Source organism: Petromyzon marinus, chromosome 38 (genome assembly GCF_048934315.1).
Source record: "Petromyzon marinus isolate PM22_M1 ecotype Great Lakes invasive population chromosome 38, UKy_Petmar_22M1.pri1.0, whole genome shotgun sequence".
Taxonomy (NCBI): Eukaryota; Metazoa; Chordata; class Hyperoartia; order Petromyzontiformes; family Petromyzontidae; genus Petromyzon; species Petromyzon marinus.
The window spans coordinates 11,963,010-11,977,057 of record NC_133704.1 but is presented as its reverse complement, the minus strand read 5'-3'; the positions used below and the strand labels follow the sequence as shown (position 1 = coordinate 11,977,057).

Below are 14,048 nucleotides of genomic sequence, written 5' to 3'. Positions count from 1 at the left end.
AAACAATATTCGATAATTAAGGCCGCGGCGGCGGCTTTGTCCACACGCCGCGCCCCCTCGTGGTGCAGAGAAGGAAGCGAGGCATTGTGGGTAGTAGAGAGTGGGGGGGGGGTATTCAGGCGGTATGGGGCAGGCGCACAAAGTGGCCACGTCAAAAGAGTACATTGCCTATGCCCGTGGCCCTGCGACAGGTACACTAACGTCAACGATAGAGAACACCCCTGTGAGCTTAAACACACAGTAAGCTTTCGCGGCCAATATTATCCATTCGAGACAATTCTGGGTGAGATCGCGTAAAGATGCGTCGTTAAACCCGTCACCGCCCCAACACAGCCAATTAGCAAGGGTTTGTCACGTAACACAAAACGTGCCAATTTGTTACTAGCAGCACACTGGTTGTGTTGGGGAGTAAACCCATAACGTTTACAATTTGAGTACCGGGATGTTTCGCTGGTAATCACAACCAGCCTCATCAGGCGGCAGCTGCAGGTTGCGATTCACATGGAAGCATTAAAAAAATTCTGGAATACGATTAGCACACTCATGTGAACAGCGGCAATGGACTAAAACAGATGGGGTTACAAACAAACCAGAATTGCTGCCCGGCGAAAAGTTCCCCTCCATTGTGCCAATCTAATAAGAGGTTTTCTCGCTGGATACATATTGCTGCGGTTACTGGCTGGCTTCTAACCTCTAATTACACACCAAAAATTTGTGTTTTTATCGTGTCCCGAAGCAAAGCGATGTCCCCGCCTGGAATTATTCCAGACACCAGGGAGATTCACATGCAAGCATTCAAAAAAACCTCTCGACTATATGATGGCACGCAGTTACGTAAAGAGCAACCTCAACATAACTCCCTCAACCAACGTATGTGTGCAGAACTTATTTCGCAGCGTACGCAGCCAACCGTGCTAACAATAACATATGGCCATTTACTTGCAACACGGGCATGGGGCACGTGTCAATCAACAGTTGCAAATGTAAATATTAACACACATCTGGGCTAGGATGTTTTTTTTATGTATACAGGCAGTTGGCCATTTTCTTGAAAAACAAGTTTCCTTATTCCAAGATGGAAAGTTCATTGCAGAACGTTAAAGGCAAAGGCCTGTAACTGCTTACGCACACCACTGCTGGCAAAAGGGCCTCCCCACTAGAGGCAGCTCCAGAGCAAGCACCTATACGGAGGGGGTGCGCCTTGGTAGTTTGGCCCACGGTATCCAGGTTGAGTGGATGTGCCGAGGTCTTTGGGTTGGAATAGAGAATTTTGTTTTGGGTTAAGATCGTTAAACCCGCCACAGCAAATTAGTAGTGTTTTTACGTGACAAACCTTACCAATTGGCCGTGTCGGGTGGTGGCGGGTTTAAAGACATTTGGTCGCGAAAGACTACGTGTTAAACTGTTTAAAGCGATGCGAGTACCCGACTATTTAAGTATCCCCACCCCTCCCTTCCCCCCCCCCTTCTCCTCCCCACACGCAACCTACAAAATTTGGTGTTCCCGTTTTGGCTGCTATGTGGAACAGAAGCAGTGGGTAGGATTTAAGAAACCTGCACCGTTGTTTGCAGTGCCGCGACTTAACCCCAACAATCCATCTCTCTTCTCCCGAGCCCACGGGTCGGCAACCACCAAAATAAAAGGAGCACAATTTTTAGAATTCGGTAACAAAAATATATGAACCAATTTTTTTCCCAAGAGCCGCAATGCACGTGGCGAAGACGAGACTCACGGTGGGCTCCTTAATAAATAACGGTCACGAAGCAGCTCCTGAAAGAGCCACCTCGTGCCGCTCCAGAGCCGCAGGCTTGAGACCCCAGCCCGAGCCCATCCTGTTACACTGCTGCTCCCTACCACCACCCCGACCAGCTACCATCAGGCCTACCACCACCCCTACCAGCTACCATCAGGTCTATCACCACCCCTACCAGCTACGATCAGGTCTATCACCACCCCTACCAGCTACGATCAGGTCTATCACCACCCCTACCAGCTACCATCAGGCCTACCACCACCCCTACCAGCTACCATCAGGTCTATCACCACCCCTATCAGCTACCATCAGGTCTATCACCACCCCTACCAGCTACCATCAGGTCTATCACCACCCCTATCAGCTACCATCAGGTCTATCACCACCCCTACCAGCTACCATCAGGTCTATCACCACCCCTATCAGCTACCATCAGGTCTATCACCACCCCTACCAGCTACCATCAGGCCTACCACCACCCCTACCAGCTACCATCAGGTCTATCACCACCCCTACCAGCTACCATCAGGTCTATCACCACCCCTACCAGCTACCATCAGGTCTATCACCACCCCTATCAGCTACCATCAGGTCTATCACCACCCCTACCAGATACCATCAGGCCTATCACCACCCCTACCAGCTACCATCAGGCCTATCACCACCCCTACCAGCTACCATCAGGCCTATCACCACCCCTACCAGCTACCATCAGGCCTATCACCACCCCTACCAGCTACCATCAGGCCTCCCACGACCCTACCAGCTACCATCAGGTCTATCACCACCCCTACCAGCTACCATCAGGCCTACCACCCCCCCGTACCAGCTACGATCAGGCCTACCACCACCCCTACCACTGCCCCAATCACTGTCATTACCCCTTACCATAACCCCTCCTTAACCACTCCCACCTGTTCTCCTGTCACCATAACTCCACCACCACCTTTCATAACCCCACTCTTTAAATCGCAATCACTATCTGATGTACAATTTTGTAATTGCTGTAAACGGCCTTGGAGTAAGACGTTATATAAACCTACATAAGATAAGATCCAACCGGTGACCTCTGGATTGTAAGCACAGTGTTCTAACCATTACACCAAGGCACACTGCCAACACCAAGGCAGTATCCCTCAAACTGCCAGGACAGGGGCCTCCAAAGGTCCAGCACAGCCTTTTCAGACAGTGGGTGGTGGGGTTAACACAACATCCAGCCAGTTACAATATTAATACCATGAACAATTGTATATCATTTCCCTTCGAGATAGTTTTTTGTTCTCCCCTTCAGTTTACTTTAGTATGTGAATTAACATGTCATAATATTCTAGCACACGTACACACACACACCCCCCGGCCGCGCCCTATCAGTTGCCAAACTACAAAAGTTATATCCGTCAATTTCTTACACGCTATAAAATAAAACTAACAAAAAACGTGTCAAGTCTCGTCTTCACAAGAGCCTGGGTTGAACCTTGATTTAAATCGGGCGAAGGCCCATCCCGATAAAGCTGAAGTGCTGATCCACAAAGGCAAAGTGCGGAGATGGTGGAAAAGTTTATATGGGCCGAGCTATTGGTGGTTTCGCAAGTATCCAGAGGGTCCGAGTGAAATACCTGCCTGGATCTCTCTCAGGTATCTCATCAAAACACTTCTCCTGCCCTGCACCACATCTGTTGGCCCACAGAACACTTTAACAGTCTACTTGACCCACTCAGCTCCCTCTAGCCACCACCCAGCCAAACAGGAGTTGTTCGGGCATTCACAGAGGCAGCGCATGCAACCGGGCTTCATTCGGCCCAAGTATCCTCACATCTGCCGGTGGAGTCAAATGATGGGAAACGTATGCCAGCATTTAACAAGTAATCTGCTAGTTCCTCAATCAAATGAAGACAATCCGATAACAGATCACAGACAGGTCTGCATGAATGTACCAATGCAGGTGCTTCCTTAAAAGGAGATCAACTCCTCACAAGATCAGATAACAGATGGTACGATTGTGTCCGGAAACACCAGGAGATTGTGGAATGACAGCCCAAATCCACGGCGCTCGCCACAAGAGCGCAACAAAGTCGATGAACGGCGTTCATGCCACTCGTCCAATTCAGAATGAGACCTCTGCCAAAAAAAAGTCAGAGCCAGCCACGATCGCCTGCTGTTCTCAGCAGGTTGGCACCTCGTGCGAAATGGGATTGTTGTCTTTGTTGTCGGTGGGTGTTATTGTTGTTAAACAAAGAAACCGACGTGGGCACTAATTCAAATCCTCCTCCTCCATCAAAGAGGGAGGAAGGGAGGGGTGGTGTCGTCAGAGACAGAGTACCCTGGCAGGTACGGTATTCTGTTTGTCAAGGTTTACATATTCAGGCTCCATCACGTGAAGCGGCGAGACTCTAGATTTATCAGCAAAACCTGTCGCTTGTTTCGAAGAACGGGCAGCACTGGGTGATCGACGGTTAACAGGCAGGGGAGCCAACATTTTCATTTTACCCCCAGGGCACTTATCAGCACCTTCCTATTGTACCCCATGCCATATGGAAATACAATGGGTAACGCCATGGAAGGCTCCCCTCAAATGACAGTTACAGAAAGGCATTAAACAGAAGTATAGGTGCCAGAGGACACCCCTAAATGCACCTCCAGGTGCACGGGGAATGGCTCCAGACCACTATGGCGGCGGTAACGGCGCCTGCCCACGCTCAGGAGAGGCACACGTAATAATGATAGCGAGGAGCAGGGGTCTTGGGGGCCCCCCCAAAGGGCGAATAGAATAACCCCAAGCTCCGACTTCTTAAATGGTATAATAGGGCATGATAAGGTCTATTAAGCAGCAGTTAAAGTCCTCTTGGAATTCCTTACACCGCTACCGTGAGTGCTTCTCCTGTTTGGTTGAAATTACTTACAGTTGCCAAACACCTATTAGGAAAACGCATGGCACACGAATGGGATTGCGTAGTCGACGACAGCATCATTACCGAAAGGCAACATTAACATTTCCGAAGTGTGTAGTATTTGGCAAGATTGGCTGCAACATACTTTGGGTATGGGGGGAAGCATTTGTATTATATATTTAAAACGCAAGTTGTGCCACGTACTCACAATTTGCGCACGTGCATTGGAACACGACGAGCGTGCCGGGTGCGAGCTCGCACGCCTTGCGCCAGTCCGGATGGGTGCTCGTGTCCGCTTTCGCACGTGTGCATTTCGTTCCGCAGCCGAGCGCGTGAACAAGACGTACGTTTGTATCCGTGCTCAACTTCTTCCGCACCGTACGTAGCCAGCCGTGCCGATCGTAGGCGCGGGGAAGGACAAACTAAGCACGCAAAAAGCAGGTCTAAAGAAATTAAGTTTTCAATCTAGATTATCTTTAGTTTCTTCCTAAAAATCGGAAGGGGGAGCATTTCCTGATGGGCGCAGAAGCGCATTTGAAAGCGGGCGACGCGTTTGTTCGATGGTTAGCCAAAAGCCGCAGCCGCGAGGGTGAGCGACGCTTGCACGATGGTCTACGCTTCTTCGCGAGATCAGCAAGATGCAGGCTCTTAAGGCTGGCACTCCAGCTCGCCGATTTCTCCAGCGCCGAGAGAAACAGCGAACGGAGGATTCGGCAAGAGGGGCCAAAGCGGGCGCCAAGCACTACCCGTGACAAAAAAACAACTGTTGGCACTGGGTGCAGAAATCCCTCGCAGGTTCCTCGGGCGACTGGGCGCATTATTGGTTTCGTGACGTAATATTTCATGACGCAATCCGGTGTAGGTTTTCTCGATGCGACATTCATCACGGCAGCATTATCCCACGACTTTGCAAATGAACGCGGCATTTTTATTTAATAGGTTGTCATTTGCCGCACTTCCAGTACAAATAAAGATTACTTAAACGTTCAACAGGCGATCGATCACTCAACGCATTAAGTCGCTCATTGCAACTTCGTGAACTTTAGCATGCACCGTCCGTTACACAAGGAACATTTTAATTATTTGATTAACTATAACCTTGATTTCCACAACGACCGTACCGTTAATTACGTTTACAAAAAACACGTTGCAGTTCAACAATTGTTTATTACTTTAAAAACTCACGTAAGATTAGTTTTTCCTAGGTATTTCGGCAAAGTATAAACTACTTGAATACCATTAATAACGACGTGGAACGACATTTTGCACAACGTGAGGGGATACAACCGTCGCGGGACGGTGTATCGCGCAAATGCCTGAGGGCAGCATTGCCAAACGATGTAACAGTATCCATAATTGCAGGTTTTTCCAACCCAAAAAACCCGTATTATGGATATTGGGTCGCGAAAGCCTACATGTTAAACCGATGGAACAGTAGTACTCAAGCTACCGTACACGTCCCACTACCACCATGCACAACAGCGGCATTGTGAACAAGGGGAAAAGGAATGAGGGGGTCTTGGGGGGGGGGGGGGCGTTTAATGTGTCACACCAAACACGGCGGTGGGGGAGTTATTGGTCCAGTAAATGTTTAGTGGGTCGAGCCACGCGGTTCTCTATGCCAGGTGTGCTGCCGTACGGCAGCAATGCAAGCCAGGCGCGCAGTCTGTAACGAGCGCAAGCTCACTTTAAAAAAAAGACTCCACCTCGCGCAATAATATTCGTTTCAAAGTGGGCTCGTTATTGACCGGTTTTTAAAAAACTGGCTTGCTAAGCGTACGGCGAGGCTGAACGGACACGAGCGCGGGTTCCAAGTGTCAACCCGCCGAGTTCTGGCACTTTAAATTTTTCAAATCGTTTTAATGTTTTTTTTTTTACACTTTACCACAATAGCTAATGTCATGATATACCGCTTCAGCGACGCTTTATTATTCCCAGGCCCATCTCCTATATTTCCACTGGCTCTCGGTGTTCATGATATGTAAGGGGGGAAACACCTGAATGCTTTGCAAACTCGACTCTGGGGCCCCTACCCTCGCCACTCCGAAACCAACACCAACACCGGGCCAATCGCCACGAAGTGACGGTGACGTCACCACGGCGCCTGTGCCAGGCCAGGTGCACTGAGGCCACGCGAAGTGTCGAAGGCTCGCTGACTGGAGGTCTCGGGACAGACCCAGATGCTGTGGGTTGGCTGACTGAGATGACTGGTAGATTGCACCAGTAGTACCCCTGACTGCCAACTTGCTGCATTTTAGCCGCCCTAAACACCCCCTCCCCCACACACCACACCGGCTAATTTCAGTGCAAAGTCCTCCTGCCATCAGAGGATGCTGCATTGCATGGGGAAGGCAGTTCCAAGCATCCCTTCTATGTCACCATACCGGTTGGAGCAGTTCGTTTTATCTGGAGTGGCAAACAGTGTGTGTGCGCACGTGTGTGTGTGTGTGTTTTGAGGAGCGGTAGTGGGTAGTGTAGCGGTAAGCGCTATGCTACGCTACGAACCTGACGACCCGGGTTCGATTCCCGCTCACGGTCAACACCAGTGACGAGTATCTGAACTGGTCCTGGGTCTCCCCTAGGTCGACTCGGCCTCAAATGCGTACCTGGTGCGGTGTAAATATCGCCACTAGGGAGGCAAAGGCGGCCGGGCATAGCGTTGGCCACGCACCCGTGTGCCGTGTCGGCCGTCATAGGTGCTCGCTACCAGCACTTGCCCCAACAGTCTGTTAAGGCTACACGAGGGATCTTTGATCGTTGTGTGTTTTGCAGAGACCACTTCGGCCGATGAGGATACTTACTGGTCAGCGAGCGCCAGCGCAACAGTGCCTTTCAAAAACTGCACGGTTGTTGACGCCTATGCCAGAGATCGGGTGATTAATAAAAGTGAGCTCCACGTGACCCGGGAAAGACACCACAACGCAACTTTTGCTTGGCAAAGGAGTGCTCGATAAGCGGAGGACAGCGATGGCGCGAAAGGGAAAGCCCGCAGCACTAGGCGGACGGTGTGAGCCACAACCCGTCACAGCCTCCGCGGCCGCTACTCATTGCCGAAGCGCGAACGGCTCTAACGGACAAATCAACAAAATCAAGACACGAAAGTTAAAATCGGACAACGGGGATGAGGACCCACAGTTAACCCCGGGACACGGGAGAACGGGGACGGAGGGGGGGTTTCATTTGTGCTTGCGGGATGTTTGAGCCCACACTAGCAACAGGAAATGGCAGCACTCGGGAGAAACTACTGGGGCGGCCGAGAGAATTAAGGTCACCTGGTTGTTTGTCGCACAACGCTGCAGGACGCAGGCGACCCCTCGGAAGCAGGAGAAACCCCCGCTGCTACAGCACACTGCCTTACCGGAGCACACACAGTAGTGGAAGTGCAAAATTGCCGCTCCCCCCCCTCCCACCTCCCTCGCCGCAATAATAGTGAAGTCCTCATGCACTGAGTAATTGGTAGAATATAGGGTCGAGTTGCGTAAAAAAAACAACAGTCAGTGAAACACTCACGTAGTTTCCAATCCGAATTAAATGTTAAGGGAGACGCACGTTTTTGCACTTTTAAGTTGTTTCACGCAATCCAATCCGGGTCACCTGGTGGGGCTACATTACGGATGAGTCACGCACATGATATCTGAATTCCTCCCCCCAAACCGCTCTCTTGAGTATTGGATTACAGCCAATGCCACCGCTCAGCCACAGGGAGCCAAACTGGAGCTCTGTCAACGTGCTCATGCTAATGTTGTCAGATTGAGATTTATGTTCGGAACAGGAAGAATCTGCCAGTTAATGTAATCTGAACGCGAATGTTTCTCGGTGTCGCTTTAATATTCATTTGGGGTGAGAGAAAAAAAAACACACATTTACATAACACTTTATCCGATTACCCATTAAGCTGATTCAAGGCATCTAAATATTACCCCACATCTCTGCAGACTGCTTTCTGCATCGAGGAGAGAGAGAGAGAAAAAAGGCACAAAAATAAATGGTGCGAGCAAGCGTAAGAGAGACGAGAGGGCGACACGACGCAGGAGGAAAGAGCACGAGATATAGGGGAGCATGACAGTGCGAGAGAGAGCACATAATGAAACCACACAGGAGAGAGGCCCGGGGATTGAGAGGAACGCCAAGGCACAATGACCCTAGCGTGCAGGACGGCGAGAGTAAAACGAGAGAGCGCGAGCCGAGCAGGATTAATTCTCCGAGGCATGCTGTCAGATTCGGAGCCGAGGGCCAATCGGCAATAAGGCAGCCTCACCACACCTCCCCCCACCCCAACCTCAGCCCAGCAGCACCATTAAACACGCGCACCATTAAGCACACGCGCGCCATGTCAGGCAGCTGCCACACTACTGGATTCACGGGTAAACGCGATGGGGGCGCGCGCGCAACATGGCTCGCGCCGAGATTCCGGCCCGCGTTCCACGAGCAGCAGCAGCAGCAAGGGGGCTTTCGTCGTGATTACTGGGCGGGCGGGAGAGGGGGTGGCGGCGGCTCAACAACCAAAACAACAAGTGGCAAGGGGCTGTGCGGCGCTGCGACTAATAACAGCTGGCTGGGGGGTGGGGGGGCGCATAATACACAGCCACGAACACCGGGCAACAGGCAGGCAACGGGGATTTATTGATATGGCCACAGACAGCAGAGCCCGCACCACCAGCTTAATTATTCATCAAGCGGTTTTCATAGGGAGCGCATACATCACGGCGAGCTGTGGTTTAAAATAATTACGCGATCAAATATTGGGTCACTCGAACATCAGCGGAATCTGCCAGGTTGGATCGGCCGTGCGGCCAGGTCTCTGCACGCCACAGGGGCCCACACGAACCACTGTGAAAAATAACTTTATAGCAGCGTGTGGACGGCGCTGGTTTAATACGCAGCGCCACCGTGTCGTAACCGTTGTGAAATTCTAGTCGTTTGCTCTACCCACATCGAGCTATTTATACGAAAGAAGACGACAGTCCCGTTTCTACAAAAAAAAAGCAACAAAAAAATGTACCCCTAAACAAATTTTTTTCGGCTGTACCTGCAAGCTGCCTCCACAAATGTTTGTTTTAAATTGCTAGACTCGTGCCAGCCTAATAACCTGCTGCTACTTCCCGAATAGAAACACATTTTCGGCCATGTGCTGCCATGTTCTCAACACAACACTGGAAACAGTCGGGGGAATGAGGAGGGGGGGGGGGGTCATCCAGGGGTCACAGCTGCCATGACATCGCTTTCCCCCCCCACCCACCACCAAGGCATCAATCCACGTTAGTTTATAAGCTAAATGGAAAACATTTAATGCGGATTTTGACAAAACATCAACATAGACAATGCTTGAGTGCGATACGTCACATTATAGGCCATAACGTTGAACCTCTCGGTCCAGAGTGGCTTACCATCTCTCCCTGCATCGACGGCATTATTTCCGCCTTGATCACGACACGACACTGCCACACGCTTGCGATCGCCATGAGAAAAGCCATTAGGGGCGACTAAGTTCTGCGTGCCATTTTTGGAAAGCCTCAATTTCCAAGTAGGAAAACGCAATCGTGATCCTCGCTACTACGGATGCCATTTTAAATACCGCGGGGGTTCCACTCACTGGCGTCGTGCACAGCGTGGTTATTTTGGATCGCCTCCGATTTCTGCTGCAACATAGTTCTGCTTGTTTATTATTTTATTACCATTCCTATTATTTATTAGGTCACGTTTAGAAAATGTCCCCGTTTTTGTTGTTCTAATGCAGCCCCTGAAAACCCTCTCCCCCCACCCCTTCCCTACACGCAACATGCTCGCGATTGTCGTTATCAGACACGGACTTTCTACGCAACCCCTGTAAAAACCACCCACCCCCCTCCTCTCCCACCGTATCAACGACGACATGGCGCAGCCGTTTTGGCCAGGGGTCGCCATCCAAGACGAGCTTCTTTCCCGCACATCAGATCAGCATGGTAAGCTACGTCCGGTGCCCAAGAAGTTTAACATACACACCGCTCAACGGGCCTAAAACCCGATAGTGCCCAAACGGACCAAAAGTTCAATGGAAACCACATCTAAGCCGAGGCACCGTGGCCATTCGGTGTGCCATATTTACTATTTCGCACCTCCGATAAGCACGGCTGGCTCTACGTACGGTGCCAAAGAACTTCAACGTGCATACCATTACGTACATACTTGTTCACATTCAGTCATATTACGAGGGCTCATCGTTTAGATTTTTCAATGGGCCCCCCCCCCCCCCCGCGCTTACGAGCCAATAAACGTGGCTTCGGTCACTAAAATATTACGGATCAGGAAGTCGCCGTTTCCATCGCACACCCTTGCACCAACACAACGCTTCTCTACCCGCTGGCAGAACCTGTAGCAGCTGCTGCTGCTGCTGCAGCAGTTGGCGCGCGACCTTCAAGATGTACCCCTAACGGCACCCCCTACACCATCTGGTATTATTAGAACAAGTCGGCTCTGAAATTTTGGCCAGCTTGGTCGGAGTTATTAGGATTTTTTTTTTGCATTGGTAGGCTCTTTACACTGCCCCCCAGCGTCCGCAAAGGACCATTGCAGGCTCACGTGGGGTGGGGGGGGGCGGAGCGGCAGTGGGTGCCACGCCTGCTAAGCTGCCCCACTTGACAAGATCACGTGGGCCACCTGGTCAGCACGCTCTACGAGTGGCATGAACGATGCTGCCAGGCTGACAAGTGTCGGTGACATCACGCGGGCCCACGTGTGTGGCAGGCTCAGGGAGGCCCTGGTCGGTTTTCAAAGGGCATACCCGAGGCTGCTGTCGACGATAATGTTGGTGATGACTCATCCAACACACAATAATAATAACGACAAAGCAGGGCTTTGTCCCGTCTGTCCGTGTCGGCGACCCAGTACACCACGTCCAGTATAGCTCACGCTATGGCTGCAGGTCACGTGACACCTACCGCAGTCGATCCGCAAAATATTCAGTGGAGAAACTAAGCCCTCTGCAAAGTATGAAATAAATAATAAATAAAGCTGCTGATAAAACGAATACAAAGCAATATCATAAAATCTAATATAAACACACAAAACCAAACATAAATCATACCATTTTATACGCAGGTTTTCACAACTAATATGATTCATAAATCGGCTGTGCCAAGTGGCAGAGGGTTTACACATTGTTCCAAGGCCCAACCGAAAAGAAACCAATTATGAATCAAAAATCATAGGAATGACTGAACGGATTGTTTTAGGCACGTCGTATATTACTGCCCGTACACACTGCCGGATGTGTGCGAGACAGGAAGTGTGCTTGCTGGCCAGGTCGAGTTGGTTTGGTGGGCATGGTTTACCCAGCTGGTTTAGTGGGCATGGTTTCCACCCACTGGTTTGTTGGGCATGGTTTACCCAGCTGGTTTGGCGAGCCTGAACACTATCCTGGCATGTAAAACAGCTTAACGCAATCAGGCACCAATCTCTCTCCGGAGGTTACACAATCCAACAATCTGTCCAATGCACTTTCCTAGGTTTGTGTAAAAAAAAAAAGTGTCAAGATTTCAAGGGCTGCAAAACTGAACGGACTCTGCGTGCGTGCGTCAATGTCTCGGCGCGCAGATTGCTACGTATAGACACCCATGAGTACAACTGGCACGGTAAGGAAAGGTTACGAGGGGTGTTGTGCTGAAGAGCACAGCACTTATTCCACCGTGCCAATTCCTTAACGCATAACACGGCAGAAATTTGGTACCTTAACCAGCACAGTGTCTCTACCGTAAGTCGTTTCGCCTAAATACGAGTCCCTGGTCTGGGGTTTATAAACAGCGGCATTTAATGGGAAAAAGGTGACATGGTACGTGTAGCTGACCCTACCATGCCCCATACGTAGCCGTGCCGACGCTCAATTAATTTGGGCCCTTTAGGTCAGCCCAATGCAGTTGCAAAGGAGACAAGTATATCAAATTAAATACAGCACAATACTGCCGTGTATAACCCTGGTGAATGCTACCATAGCCTCCAGTGATGTCACTTCCCACTATAGTCACGCTCGTGCCATGCCAACCGCAACACCAAAGAAGCGTGCAGCCTATGCACGATGGGTGGCCACACCGCTACTTTCTGACGCAATGCGTTTCTTAGCATCCTCTTCACAACCTCCTCCATCGTTCATCTTATTACCCCAATGAATAAACAAAACCATTTTTATTTTAACGGGTAAAGGCCCCACTGAGCCATGCAGCTCTTTTTTTGAGAAGCGACTTGGTCATCACAAAATGACCAACGGGAGAACATGCAAACGGAAAATATAAAGCAGAGAGGGGCGTCAGGGTTGGGCTCGAACCCACGAGCTCCTGTATACCAGGTGAGGTATTTAACGGCTAGCCACCGCGGCACCCAAAGTTCTGACTACATCAAATGACACCTGCACACATACGAGGCCCCATCCACATCGCCTCTTCGTCACAAAGCCTCCAACGCAGAATGCTATCACCGAGCTTGCGTCGCGACTACCTAACTTGCGCACTTTGCATTATCCCAAATTTCGGTTGGTTGAAAAAAAAAACAGGAATCCCTCGTTTCGCGCGACAGATGCCGCCTTCCCGAGAAGCAGCGCGTTAAGCGAAAAACGCGTTGAGCGAAATCGATTTCCCCATGAGAAATTATTAGTAAAAGTTTGGGGGAGGGGGGGGGGGTGTGCAACACACGTTGTACGCACAGCGAGATGACTGGACAAGGAGCCGAGATGTTGGTACGCCGCCGCATACGTCATCATTCCGCGCGTACACCCGCAATTCCCACAGCTCAGCCACGCTGTGGCTGGCCGTCGACAGCACGGAGAACGCGTTATGACGGACCGCGCTACGCGGCGTTTGCAAAGCGTTCCCGTCGTAGAAGTACCGCGTTTTTGTGCAAATGCGTTAAGGCGAGGGGGCTTGCCGTAATAGTGAACGCCACGGCCGTTTAAGAGCAGAGCGGGACAACGAGAGGTGGCGATGGCAGCCTTCAGCCAAGCAAGGGGCGTTGCCCGTGACTGAACGACGAAGGAGCGGCGTGAAACAACGCTGCTGTAAAACTGAAATAAGAAAAATATATGTTCAAGCTAGCAACCTCCTTGCGCTGTCATCTCGGGGCCACCTCATAGGTCGGCAGATGCGTAAACATCACGTTTGTGTGCGATCCAATAACACAGGTGTCTGTGCGCTGGATTATAGTCGGGCTCTACTGTGACAGATGTGCCCATACATCATAACCGCAAGTGGAATTAACATGGGAATAAATTATTAAAAATTTACAAATGTAATCAACATTTATTCGCTACCTATTCAGTTCATGGTCCCATGCCTCACCATTGGCCTTCTTCCTTCCTGATAAAAAAAATATATATTATATTCTCGCATTCATCAATAACTGCCATAAAAATAATAATAAAATATATATCGCGTAACTGCCGT

The 14,048-nt window shown here is 50.4% G+C and overlaps 1 protein-coding gene across 1 annotated transcript in view; it reads right to left on the bottom strand.

Moving 5' to 3' along the window:
* The window catches only part of LOC116950308 (mediator of RNA polymerase II transcription subunit 13-like), an 88,553-nt gene that overhangs the window by 39,618 nt on the left and 34,887 nt on the right, over positions 1–14,048 (bottom strand).